Below are 12,158 nucleotides of genomic sequence, written 5' to 3'. Positions count from 1 at the left end.
TTCAACAGAGACCCATTATAATGCATTTCGATCAACATGACATAAGCAATTGATAATGTAGGAATCTGCACAGAATTGTGTCATATTCACTTGCATTGATGTACCAAAGCATTTGCAACTTGTTCAAAGAAATGAGAAAATGCTTGTTTGATGTGCACAAGTGACACAAGGATGTAAGGATTGAACAAGAAGTTTTGAGAATTTCAAATCGGATCTGAGAAATGTACCAAATTGACTTAGAAAAAACTGTATTTAAAGTGGGTGGGGGTACTTTTGGGGCAGTCTTGTTTCACCCAAGTGTCCCATATCCACCCCTCTCAAACTGATCCATGGATGCATATAGCCAGAAACAATGCGTTTAATGCATGCAAAGAAGCAACACTGTGTGTCTCAAGAAGCATTTATTCATGATTACGTAGACATGCTAAAATTTCAAGGCCACACACTACACATTACACATGACATTACACATTTCATTAAATTTACATTTAGTCATTTAGCAGACGTTTTTATCCAAAGCGACTTACAGACGAGGAAACATTGGAAGAAATTATAACAATATAGGCAACAAAATGCATAAGTTAATTAAATCCAGTCCATTAAAGCCTAGCACAGTATACAAAGCTAAGATTAGTGAGGTAATTAATTTTTTTTTTTGAAAACACAGAAAAAAATTAGATGTTAAAATCAGTCATCTACATTTTGACGGAAGATATGCATTTTCACACACTACACCGGCCTGTAGTGTTCTAGCAGTGTAAGGTTGAGAGTGGGTTTCTTCAGTAGCGGTGTGATGCAGGCCTCTTTGAACGCAGTGGGAAATGTCCCAGTGGTGGGCAAAGAGTTGATGATGTGGGTCAGACCAGGCACAACTGCTGGAGAGATGGCATGGAGGAGATGGGTGGGGATGGGATCCAGTGGGCAGGTGGTAGGGTGGTTGGAACCAATGACCTTGGAAACATCATTTTCAGACAGATGAGAAAAGGCGGGTGATGGGGGTGTAGAAATCTGGCTGTTGATGGCGGTAGTTTTCTTTACGAAGAACGATGCAAAATCATTATCCGTTAACTCCGATGAAGGTGTGGGAGCAGGCGGACAGAGGAGAGCAGAGAAGGTTTTTAAGAGTGTGTGAGAGTCAGGAGAGTTGCTGATCTTCGAGTGGTTATAATCAGTTTTTGCAGAGGTGACGTCAACGGAGAAAGTAGAGAGAAGAGACTGGTAGAGAGAGAGGTCAGTATGGTCTTTTGACTTGGGCCATTTTCTCTCAGCTGACTGGAGGCTGGTGCGATGCTCACGTGGTACATCCGATAACCAGGGGGCAGACAGGGATGCACGGGCTGGTCCAGATGTAGGAGGGCGTAGGTTGTCCAAGCAGGATGTAAGCGTGGAACAAAGAGTGTCTGTGGCACTGTTGGTATTCAAAAGAGAGAGCTCCTCAGAGGGGGGGAGTGCAGACAAGACAGCAGAGGAAAAGCAGGAGGGAGGGAATCCTGATGAGATCCCTGTAGAGAGTGCCAAAAGAGTGTTTAGGTGTGAAAAGGGGCCATCTGCAACACATTGAAGTTGTCTTGCAATCCTATGTGGAAAGAATATAGTAATGCTAAACACTAAATTTAGTAGAATAAAATGCCACTGTTTACATGAAGTATACTTACTGTATATTGTAAAACTAGTGCTTAAATGTCATGGGGGATTATACTATTCAACAGAGACCCATTATAATGCTTTTCGATCAAAATGACATAAGCAATTGATAATGTAGGAATCTGCACAGAATTGTGTCATATTCACTTGCATTGATGTACCAAAGCATTTGCAACTTGTTCAAAGAAATGAGAAAATGCTTGTTTGATGTGCACAAGTGACACAAGGATGTAAGAATTGAACAAGAAGTTTTGAGAATTTCAAATCGGATCTGAGAATTTTACCAAATTGACTTAGAAAAAACTGTATTTAAAGTGGGTGGGGGTACTTTTGGGGCAGTTTTGTTTCACCCAAGTGTCCCATATCCACCCCTCTCAAACTGATCCATGGATGCATATAGCCAGAAACAATGCGTTTGATGCATGCAAAGAAGCAACACTGTGTGTCTCAAGAAGCATTTATTCATGATTACGTAGACATGCTAACATTTCAAGGCCGCACACTACACATTACACATGACATTACACATTTCATTAAATTTACATTTAGTCATTTAGCAGATGTTTTTATCCGAAGCGATTTACAGACGAGGAAACATAGGAATAAATTATAACAATATAGGCAACAAAATGCATAAGTTAATTAAATCCAGTCCATTAAAGCCTAGCACAGTATACAAAGCTAAGATTAGTGAGGTAAGTAAAAAAAAAATTAAAAACACAGAAAAAAATTAGATGTTAAAATCAGTCATCTACATTTTGACGGAAGATATGCATTTTCACACACTACACCGGCCTGTAGTGTTCTAGCAGTGTAAGGTTGAGAGTGGGTTTCTTCAGTAGCGGTGTGATGCAGGCCTCTTTGAACGCAGTGGGAAATGTCCCAGTGGTGGGCAAAGAGTTGATGATGTGGGTCAGACCAGGCACAACTGCTGGAGAGATGGCATGGAGGAGATGGGTGGGGATGGGATCCAGTGGGCAGGTGGTAGGGTGGTTGGAACCAATGACCTTGGAAACATAATTTTCAGACAGATGAGAAAAGGTGGGTGAAGGGGTGTGTAGAAATCTGGCTGTTGATGGCGGTAGTTTTCTTTACGAAGAACGATGCAAAATCATTAGCCGTTAACTCCGATGAAGGTGTGGGAGCAGGCACATAGAGGAGAGCAGAGAAGGTTTTTAAGAGTGTGTGAGAGTCAGGAGAGTTGCTGATCTTCGAGTGGTTATAATCAGTTTTTGCAGAGGTGACATCAACGGAGAAAGTAGAGAGAAGAGACTGGTAGAGAGAGAGGTCAGTATGGTCTTTTGACTTGGGCCATTTTCTCTCAGCTGACTGGAGGCTGGTGCGATGCTCACGTGGTACATCCGATAACCAGGGGGCAGACAGGGATGCACGGGCTGGTCCAGATGTAGGAGGGCGTAGGTTGTCCAAGCAGGATGTAAGCGTGGTAAAAGAGTGTCTGTGGCACTGTTGGTATTCGAAAGAGAGAGCTCCTCAGAGGGGGGGAGTGCAGACAAGACAGCAGAGGAAAAGCAGGAGGGAGGGAATCCTGATGAGATCCCTGTAGAGAGTGCCAAAAGACTGTTTAGGTGTGAAAAGGGGCCGTCTGCAACACATTGAAGTTGCCTTGCAATCCTATGTGGAAAGAATATAGTAATGCTTAACACTAAATTGAGTGAAATAAAATGCCACTGTTTACTTGAAGTATACTTACTGTATATTGTAAAACTAGTGCTTAAATGTCATGGGGGATTATACTATTCAACAGAGACCCATTATAATGCATTTCGATCAACATGACACAAGCAATTGATAATGTAGGAATCTGCACAGAATTGTGTCATATTCACTTGCATTGATGTACCAAAGCATTTGCAACTTGTTCAAAGAAATGAGAAAATGCTTGTTTGATGTGCACAAGTGACACAAGGATGTAAGGATTGAACAAGAAGTTGTGAGAATTTAAAATCGGATCTGAGAAATGTACCAAAGTAACTTGGAAAAAACTGTATTTAAAGTGGGTGGGGGTACTTTTGGGGCAGTTTTGTTTCACCCAAGTGTCCCATATCCACCCCTCTCAAACTGATCCATGGATGCATATAGCCAGAAACAATGCGTTTGATGCCTGCAAAGAAGCAACACTGTGTGTCTCAAGAAGCATTTATTCATGATTACGTAGACATGCTAAAATTTCAAGGCCACACACTACACATTACACATGACATTACACATTTCATTAAATTTACATTTAGTCATTTAGCAGACGTTTTTATCCAAAGCGACTTACAGACGAGAAAACATTGGAAGAAATTATAACAATATAGGCAACAAAATGCATAAGTTAATTAAATCCAGTCCATTAAAGCCTAGCACAGTATACAAAGCTAAGATTAGTGAGTTAAGTAAAAAAAAAAAAAAAAAACACAGAAAAAAATTAGATGTTAAAATCAGTCATCTACATTTTGACGGAAGATATGCATTTTCACACACTACACCGGCCTGTAGTGTTCTAGTAGTGTAAGGTTGAGAGTGGGTTTCTTCAGTAGCGATGTGATGCAGGCCTCTTTGAACGCAGTGGGAAATGTCCCAGTGGTGGGCAAAGAGTTGATGATGTGGGTCAGACCAGGCACAACTGCTGGAGAGATGGCATGGAGGAGATGGGTGGGGATGGGATCCAGTGGGCAGGTGGTAGGGTGGTTGGAACCAATGACCTTGGAAACATCATTTTCAGACAGAGGAGAAAAGGCGGGTGATGGGGGTGTAGAAATCTGGCTGTTGATGGCGGTAGTTTTCTTTACGAAGAACGATGCAAAATCATTAGCCGTTAACTCCGATGAAGGTGTGGGAGCAGGCGGACAGAGGAGAGCAGAGAAGGTTTTTAAGAGTGTGTGAGAGTCAGGAGAGTTGCTGATCTTCGAGTGGTTATAATCAGTTTTTGCAGAGGTGACGTCAACGGAGAAAGTAGAGAGAAGAGACTGGTAGAGAGAGAGGTCATTATGGTCTTTTGACTTGGGCCATTTTCTCTCAGCTGACTGGAGGCTGGTGCGATGCTCACGTGGTACATCCGATGACCAGGGGGCAGACAGGGATGCACGGGCTGGTCCAGATGTAGGAGGGCGTAGGTTGTCCAAGCAGGATGTAAGCGTGGAACACAGAGTGTCTGTGGCACTGTTGGTTTTCAAAAGAGAGAGCTCCTCAGAGGGGGGGAGTGCAGACAAGACAGCAGAGGAAAATCAGGAGGGAGGGAATCCTGATGAGATCCCTGTAGAGACTGCCAAAAGACTGTTTAGGTGTGAAAAGGGGCCGTCTGAAACACATTGAAGTTGTCTTGCAATCCTATGTGGAAAGAATATAGTAATGATAAACAATAAATTGAGTAAAATAAAATGCCACTGTTTACTTGAAGTATACTTACTGTATATTGTAAAACTAGTGCTTAAATGTCATGGGGGATTATACTATTCAACAGAGACCCATTATGATGCATTTCGATCAACATGACATAAGCAATTGATAATGTAGGAATCTGCACATAATTGTGTCATATTCACTTGCATTGATGTACCAAAGCATTTGCAACTTGTTCAAAGACATGAGAAAATGCTTGTTTGATGTACACAAGTGACACAAGGATGTAAGGATTGAACAAGAACTTTTGAGAATTTCAAATCGGATCTGAGAAATGTACCAAATTGACTTAGAAAAAACTGTATTTAAAGTGGGTGGGGGTACTTTTGGGGCAGTTTTGTTTCACCCAAGTGTCCCATATCCACCCCTCTCAAACTGATCCATGGATGCAAATAGCCAGAAACAATGCGTTTGATGCATGCAAAGAAACAACACTGTGTGTCTCAAGAAGCATTTATTCATGATTACGTAGACATGCTAAAATTTCAAGGCCACACACTACACATTACACATGACATTACACATTTCATTAAATTTACATTTAGTCATTTAGCAGACGTTTTTATCCAAAGCGACTTACAGACGAGGAAACATTGGAAGAAATTATAACAATATAGTCAACAAAATGCATAAGTTTATTAAATCCAGTCCATTAAAGCCTAGCACAGTATACAAAGCTAAGATTAGTGAGGTAAGTAAAAAAAAAATTTAAAAACACAGAAAAAAATTAGATGTAAAAATCAGTCATCTACATTTTGACGGAAGATATGCCTTTTCACACACTACACCGGCCTGTAGTGTTCTAGCAGTGTAAGGTTGAGAGTGGGTTTCTTCAGTAGCGGTGTGATGCAGGCCTCTTTGAACGCAGTGGGAAATGTCCCAGTGGTGGGCAAAGAGTTGATGATGTGGGTCAGACCAGGCACAACTGCTGGAGAGATGGCATGGAGGAGATGGGTGGGGATGGGATCCAGTGGGCAGGTGGTAGGGTGGTTGGAACCAATGACCTTGGAAACATCATTTTCAGACAGATGAGAAAAGGTGGGTGAAGGGGTGTGTAGAAATCTGGCTGTTGATGGCGGTAGTTTTCTTTACGAAGAACGATGCAAAATCATTAGCCGTTAACTCCGATGAAGGTGTGGGAGCAGGCAGACAGAGGAGAGCAGAGAAGGTTTTTAAGAGTGTGTGAGAGTCAGGAGAGTTGCTGATCTTCGAGTGGTTATAATCAGTTTTTGCAGAGGTGACATCAACGGAGAAAGTAGAGAGAAGAGACTGGTAGAGAGAGAGGTCAGTATGGTCTTTTGACTTGGGCCATTTTCTCTCAGCTGACTGGAGGCTGGTGCAATGCTCACGTGGTACATCCGATAACCAGGGGGCAGACAGGGATGCACGGGCTGGTCCAGATGTAGGAGGGCGTAGGTTGTCCAAGCAGGATGTAAGCGTGGAACACAGAGTGTCTGTGGCACTGTTGGTATTCAAAAGAGAGAGCTCCTCAGAGGGGGGGAGTGCAGACAAGACAGCAGAGGAAAAGCAGGAGGGAGGGAATCCTGATGAGATCCCTGTAGAGAGTGCCAAAAGACTGTTTAGGTGTGAAAAGGGGCCGTCTGCAACACATTGAAGTTGTCTTGCAATCCTATGTGGAAAGAATATAGTAATGCTAAACACTAAATTTAGTAGAATAAAATGCCACTGTTTACATGAAGTATACTTACTGTATATTGTAAAACTAGTGCTTAAATGTCATGGGGGATTATACTATTCAACAGAGACCCATTATAATGCATTTCGATCAACATGACATAAGCAATTGAAATTGTAGGAATCTGCACATAATTGTGTCATATTCACTTGCATTGATGTACCAAAGCATTTGCAACTTGTTCAAAGACATGAGAAAATGCTTGTTTGATGTACACAAGTGACACAAGGATGTAAGGATTGAACAAGAACTTTTGAGAATTTCAAATCGGATCTGAGAAATGTACCAAATTGACTTAGAAAAAACTGTATTTATATGGGTGGGGTACTTTTGGGGCAGTTTTGTTTCACCCAAGTGTCCCATATCCACCCCTCTCAAACTGATCCATGGATGCATATAGCCAGAAACAATGCGTTTGATGCATGCAAAGAAGCAACACTGTGTGTCTCAAGAAGCATTTATTCATGATTACGTAGACATGCTAAAATTTCAAGGCCACACACTACACATTACACATGACATTACACATTTCATTAAATTTACATTTAGTCATTTAGCAGACGTTTTTATCCAAAGCGACTTACAGACGAGGAAACATTGGAAGAAATTATAACAATATAGGCAACAAAATGCATAATTTAATTAAATCCAGTCCCTTAAAGCCTAGCACAGTATACAAAGCTAAGATTAGTGAGGTAAGTAAAAAAAATTTTAAAAACACAGAAAAAAATTAGATGTTAAAATCAGTCATCTACATTTTGACGGAAGATATGCATTTTCACACACTACACCGGCCTGTAGTGTTCTAGCAGTGTAAGGTTGAGAGTGGGTTTCTTCAGTAGCGGTGTGATGCAGGCCTCTTTGAACGCAGTGGGAAATGTCCCAGTGGTGGGCAAAGAGTTGATGATGTGGGTCAGACCAGGCACAACTGCTGGAGAGATGGCATGGAGGAGATGGGTGGGGATGGGATCCAGTGGGCAGGTGGTAGGGTGGTCGGAACCAATGATCTTGGAAACATCATTTTCAGACAGAGGAGAAAAGGCGGGTGATGGGGGTGTAGAAATCTGGCTGTTGATGGCGGTAGTTTTCTTTACGAAGAACGATGCTAAATCATTAGCCGTTAACTCCGATGAAGGTGTGGGAGCAGGCGGACAGAGGAGAGCAGAGAAGGTTTTTAAGAGTGTGTGAGAGTCAGGAGAGTTGCTGATCTTCGAGTGGTTATAATCAGTTTTTGCAGAGGTGACGTCAACGGAGAAAGTAGAGAGAAGAGACTGGTAAAGAGAGAGGTCAGTATGGTCTTTTGACTTTGGCCATTTTCTCTCAGCTGACTGGAGGCTGGTGCGATGCTCACGTGGTACATCCGATAACCAGGGGGCAGACAGGGATGCACGGGCTGGTCCAGATGTAGGAGGGCGTAGGTTGTCCAAGCAGGATGTAAGCGTGGAACACAGAGTGTCTGTGGCACTGTTGGTATTCAAAAGAGAGAGCTCCTCAGAGGGGGGGGAGTGCAGACAAGACAGCAGAGGAAAAGCAGGAGGGAGGGAATCCTGATGAGATCCCTGTAGAGAGTGCCAAAAGACTGTTTAGGTGTGAAAAGGGGCCGTCTGCAACACATTGAAGTTGTCTTGCAATCCTATGTGGAAAGAATATAGTAATGCTAAACACTAAATTGAGTAAAATAAAATGCCACTATTTACTTGAAGTATACTTACTGTATATTGTAAAACTAGTGCTTAAATGTCATGGGGGATTATACTATTCAACAGAGACCCATTATAATGCATTTCGATCAACATGACATAAGCAATTGATAATGTAGGAATCTGCACAGAATTGTGTCATATTCACTTGCATTGATGTACCAAAGCATTTGCAACTTGTTCAAAGAAAGAGAAAATGCTTGTTTGATGTGCACAAGTGACACAAGGATGTAAGGATTGAACAAGAAGTTTTGAGAATTTCAAATCGGATCTGAGAAATGTACCAAATTGACTTAGAAAAAACTGTATTTAAAGTGGGTGGGGGTACTTTTGGGGCAGTTTTGTTTCACCCAAGTGTCCCATAACCAACCCTCTCAAACTGATCCATGGATGCATATAGCCAGAAACAATGCGTTTGATGCATGCAAAGAAGAAACACTGTGTGTCTCAAGAAGCATTAATTCATGATTACGTAGAGATGCTAAAATTTCAAGGCCACACACTACACATTACACATGACATTACACATTTCATCAAATTTACATTTAGTCATTTAGCAGACGTTTTTATCCAAAGCGACTTACAGACGAGGAAACATTGGAAGAAACTATAACAATATAGGCAACAAAATGCATAAGTTAATTAAATCCAGTCCATAAAAGCCTAGCACAGTATACAAAGCTAAGAATAGTGAGGTAAGTAAAAAACAATTTTTTTAAGAAGACAGAAAAGAATTAGAGGTTAAAAACGGTCATCTACATTTTGACAGAAGATATGCATTTTCACACACTACACCGGCCTGTAGTGTTCTAGCAGTGTAAGGTTGAGAGTGGATTTCTTCAGTAGCGGAGTGATGCAGGCCTCTTTGAACGCAGTGGGAAATGTCCCAGTGGTGGGCAAAGAGTTGATGATGTGGGTCAGACCAGGCACAACTGCTGGAGAGATGGCATGGAGGAGATGGGTGGGGATGGGATCCAGTGGGCAGGTGGTAGGGTGGTTGGAACCAATGACCTTGGAAACATCATTTTCAGACAGAGGAGAAAAGGCGGGTGATGGGGGTGTAGAAGGTGTGGGAGCAGGCGGACAGAGGAGAGCAGAGAAGGTTTTTAAGAGTGTGTGAGAGTCAGGAGAGTTGCTGATCTTCGAGTGGTTATAATCAGTTTTTGCAGAGGTGACGTCAACGGAGAAAGTAGAGAGAAGAGACTGGTAGAGAGAGAGGTCAGTATGGTCTTTTGACTTGGGCCATTTTCTCTCAGCTGACTGGAGGCTGGTGCGATGCTCACGTGGTACATCCGATAACCAGGGGGCAGACAGGGATGCGCGGGCTGGTCCAGATGTAGGAGGGCGTAGGTTGTCTAAGCAGGATGTAAGCGTGGAACACAGAGTTTCTGTGGCACTGTTGGTATTCAAAAGAAAGAGCTCCTCAGAGGGGGGGAGTGCAGACAAGACAGCAGAGGAAAAGCAGGAGGGAGGGAATCCTGATGAGATCCCTGTAGAGAGTGCCAAAAGACTGTTTAGGTGTGAAAAGGGGCCGTCTGCAACACATTGAAGTTGTCTTGCAATCCTATGTGGAAAGAATATAGTAATGCTAAACACTAAATTGAGTAAAATAAAATGCCACTGTTTACTTGAAGTATACTTACTGTATATTGTAAAACTAGTGCTTAAATGTCATGGGGGATTATACTATTCAACAGACAGCCATTATAATGCATTTCGATCAACATGACATAAGCAATTGATAATGTAGGAATCTGCACAGAATTGTGTCATATTCACTTGCATTGATGTACCAAAGCATTTGCAACTTGTTCAAAGAAATGAGAAAATGCTTGTTTGATGTGCACAAGTGACACAAGGATGTAAGGATTGAACAAGAAGTTTTGAGAATTTCAAATCGGATCTGAGAAATGTACCAAATTGACTTAGAAAAAACTGTATTTAAAGTGGGTGGGGGTACTTTTGGGGCAGTTTTGTTTCACCCAAGTGTCCCATATCCACCCCTCTCAAACTGATCCATGGATGCATATAGCCAGAAACAATGCGTTTGATGCATGCAAAGAAGCAACACTGTGTGTCTCATGAAGCATTTATTCATGATTACGTAGACATGCTAAAATTTCAAGGCCACACACTACACATTACACATGACATTACACATTTCATTAAATTTACATTTAGTCATTTAGCAGACATTTTTATACAAAGCGACTTACAGACAAGGAAACATTGGAAGAAACTATAACAATATAGGCAACAAAATGAATAAGTTAATTAAATCAAGTCCATTAAAGCCTAGCACAGTATACAAAGCTAAGAATAGTGAGGTAAGTAAAAAAATTTTTTTAAGAAGACAGAAAAGAATTAGAGGTTTAAATCAGTCATCTACATTTTGACAGAAGATATGCATTTTCACACACTACACCGGCCTGTAGTGTTCTAGCAGTGTAAGGTTGAGAGTGGGTTTCTTCAGTAGCGGTGTGATGCAGGCCTCTTTGAACGCAGTGGGAAATGTCCCAGTGGTGGGCAAAGAGTTGATGATGTGGGTCAGACCAGGCACATCTGCTGGAGAGATGGCATGGAGGAGATGGGTGAGGATGGGATCCAGTGGGCAGGTGGTAGGGTGGTTGGAACCAATGACCTTGGAAACATCATTTTCAGACAGAGGAGAAAAGGCGGGTGATGGGGGTGTAGAAATCTGGCTGTTGATGGCGGTAGTTTTCTTTACGAAGAACGATGCAAAATCATTATCCGTTAACTCCGATGAAGGTGTGGGAGCAGGCGGACAGAGGAGAGCAGAGAAGGTTTTTAAGAGTGTGTGAGAGTCAGGAGAGTTGCTGATCTTCGAGTGGTTATAATCAGTTTTTGCAGAGGTGACGTCAACAGAGAAAGTAGAGAGAAGAGACTGGTAGAGAGAGAGGTAAGTATGGTCTTTTGACTTGGGCCATTTTCTCTCAGCTGACTGGAGGCTGGTGCGATGCTCACGTGGTACATCCGATAACCAGGGGGCAGACAGGGATGCACGGGCTGGTCCAGATGTAGGAGGGCGTAGGTTGTCCAAGCAGGATGTAAGCGTGGAACACAGAGTGTCTGTGGCACTGTTGGTATTCAAAAGAGAGAGCTCCTCAGAGGGGGGGAGTGCAGACAAGACAGCAGAGGAAAAGCAGGAGGGAGGGAATCCTGATGAGATCCCTGTAGAGAGTGCCAAAAGACTGTTTAGGTGTGAAAAGGGGCCGACTGCAACACATTGAAGTTGTCTTGCAATCCTATGTGGAAAGAATATAGTAATGCTAAACACTAAATTTAGTAGAATAAAATGCCACTGTTTACATAAAGTATACTTACTGTATATTGTAAAACTAGTGCTTAAATGTCATGGGGGATTATACTATTCAACAGAGACCCATTATAATGCATTTCGATCAACATGACATAAGCAATTGATAATGTAGGAATCTGCACATAATTGTGTCATATTCACTTGCATTGATGTACCAAAGCATTTGCAACTTGTTCAAAGACATGAGAAAATGCTTGTTTGATGTACACAAGTGACACAAGGATGTAAGGATTGAACAAGAACTTTTGAGAATTTCAAATCGGATCTGAGAAATGTACCAAATTGACTTAGAAAAAACTGTATTTAAAGTGGGTGGGGGTACTTTTGGGGCAGTTTTGTTTCACCCAAGTGTCCCATATCCATCCCTCTCAAA

Source organism: Barbatula barbatula (genome assembly GCF_947034865.1).
Source record: "Barbatula barbatula genome assembly, chromosome: 5".
In the NCBI taxonomy this organism is placed as follows: domain Eukaryota; kingdom Metazoa; phylum Chordata; class Actinopteri; order Cypriniformes; family Nemacheilidae; genus Barbatula; species Barbatula barbatula.
The sequence above is the reverse complement of the archived record's forward strand: the minus strand, read 5'-3'. Positions refer to the sequence as shown.